This window comes from Telmatherina bonti, assembly GCF_933228915.1.
Source record: "Telmatherina bonti genome assembly, chromosome: 8".
NCBI classification, from domain to species: Eukaryota; Metazoa; Chordata; class Actinopteri; order Atheriniformes; family Telmatherinidae; genus Telmatherina; species Telmatherina bonti.
The window spans coordinates 30,660,629-30,663,183 of NC_136626.1; positions in this window are offsets into that span (position 1 = coordinate 30,660,629).

Sequence of the window (2,555 nt, forward strand, 5' to 3'; positions counted from 1 at the left end):
TCCATCTTGTAAGTAGCATCAAGGATTTCAGCGCTGCATCAATTCTTGATGAAAAACTGCCGTTCCACCACATTACAAAGGTGCTCGACTGGATGTAAATCTGGTGACTGTGGAGGCCGTTGGAGGACAGTGAACTCATCATCATGGTGGAGATGATGTGAACTTAAAGACAAGGTGCATCATCCTGCTGGAAGTTTCCATCAGAAGATGCTACACTGTGCTCAGAAAGGGATGGACATGGTCAGTAGAAACACTCAGGTAGACTGTAGTGTTGAAACCAGGCCACATTGATACTAACGGGCCCAAAGTGGGCTACAGAAATATCCCCCACACTTTGCACCACCAGCAGTCTGAACGGCTGGTGCAAGGCAGGATGCATCCATGTTTTCATGGTGTTAGCATCATATTCTGACCCTTCTATCTGATTATGGAGCTGAACTGGAGACTCATCAGACCAGCAACGTTTCTCCATCTTCTATTGTCCAGTTCTGGTGAGTCTGTGTGAATTGTAGCCTCAGTTCCCTGTTCTTACTGACAGGAGTGGGACCCAGTGTGGTCTTCTGCTGCTGGAGACCATCTGCTTCAACGATAGACATGCTTCCATAGAGATGCAGCTCTGCATACCTTATCTCCAACCAGTCAGTTCATTCTCATCTGACCTCTGACATAAACAAGTTAAGACCTGGAGATTATCTCAGTGTCAAATTCTCAGTATATCAATAGATTCTGAAATATTCACACAGACCAGTCTTTCACTCTCATTGAATTGTCTTTATTTATGTATTTGAATACCCTGAATAGTATTTCTAAGGAGTTGGTGATAAAGATTCCGCCAGAACTAATAATGTGGTAATGTGGTAGTGGTAATGTATACCACAGCTAATGTTAGATATGGAATAATATCTAAACTTGGAAGAAAAAGGAAGTAACTAAATTTGTGTATGTTTAATTGAGTCTCCTCTTCAGTAATACAACTGGTCTTGTATGTCTAATTCAGGGGTGTCCAGCTGTGTTCCTTGAGGACCTGCAGGTTTTCAATGTAGCTGCTTCAAAACACCTGCCTCAAGTGAATCATTGTGCAGAACTTGGTTGTTGGATCAGCAAAAGCCAGGTGTGTTGGAACCATAGACTGTACATATGAAAGATGGACGGAGCCTCTAGCAGTTAAAAGTGAAGCCTATGTGGAAGTGCATAAAACTGCAGTTCCCCCTTCATCCACTAGGGGCTCCAAAACAGAGCAAATCCCCACAGATTCTCATGTTAAAAAGACCAACTTCACAGCAGAAATAAACATGTTTACAGCCTGGTTCAAAAATCCATTTTCAGTTTATAGGTCAGGTTTACCTTCATGACAACTGTGGGGGGGAGTGAATTTTTTTCTAACTCGCCCGTTTAAAAGTAATTTAATCTTGAAGTTCGGCATATTTAGGGGCGTGTCCTTTTGATGGACAGATACTCAATCTCCCGCTTCAAGTAAGAAGAACGTAGCCAGCTAACAACATGACTTAGCTTTAGCCCGCTTACCTCTGTTAGCTGGTTAGCTCCTGTTATCTCAGGGTTAGCTCGGTTAGCTCTTAGCTACAGAAAGCTCGGAGTTTGCTCGATGTCAATCATCCACCATGACGCTCACAGCCCCCCTCTCAGCTCCACCTCTTTGCCAATATTTGTATTTTCAGGGTGAGACGACGTGCATGCCTTTTCCAAGATGGCGACAGTAGGAACCGCCCACCGAGCTTCAATTCAGCTCTTCAGAAACCTGTGAGTGACGTCACGGAGGCTCCGTCTATCTCTTTACATACAGTCTATGGTTGGAACAGGAATGCGTCATAACATCTTCATGGTCAACTTTAGACACCCCAAGGCCCAGTGAGTTACTTTCACAGCAAGAATGAACTTCTAAGGTGCATGCATTTGTGAAATCAGCAACACATATGTGTGTAGAGTCCTAAAAATGTGCTAAAACCCCTTGTTGTATTCTCCTGTTTCCAGCGACTCATTCTGAGTATGGTGCCAGTCACAGCTGTGTGACTGGCACCATACTGGCACATACCTAAACAGGCTTATGTAGGGGGGTATTTTAGCTTGACAATGCTCTTCCTCCCCAGAGACCCCAGATTTGGAGGTGGAGAGGATGGAATGGCCTGCCATGAGTCCAGACCCCAACAAGCTGAAGTGGGATCAATTTGGATATCCTGTGACCACCATGTTGGTTGACTTTCAATAAGTCCTGGTTGAGAAATGAGATGTTATCTCCCAGTAAAATGTGACACTGAGCTGGTGATCAGCATGAACAATACCTTGACAGTCAAGGTATTTATCAACAGGGCAAACAGACACTTCAGAAGTCATGGCTAATTAGCTTAGCTTGAGTGGATTAGCATTAGCAACTATGCTAAAAGACAAGCTTTCAAACTGAAAGAGTAGACCTCGAAAGCTGAAGTTCAGTGTTTGTCCAGTGTGGACTGTCTGGCAGCTTGGCAGCGTGGAGACGCTCCTCCTCCCGTGCAGGCTGCTCTCCGAGGCGCGTCTCTGCATCCTCAGCAGCAGCAGTGGCT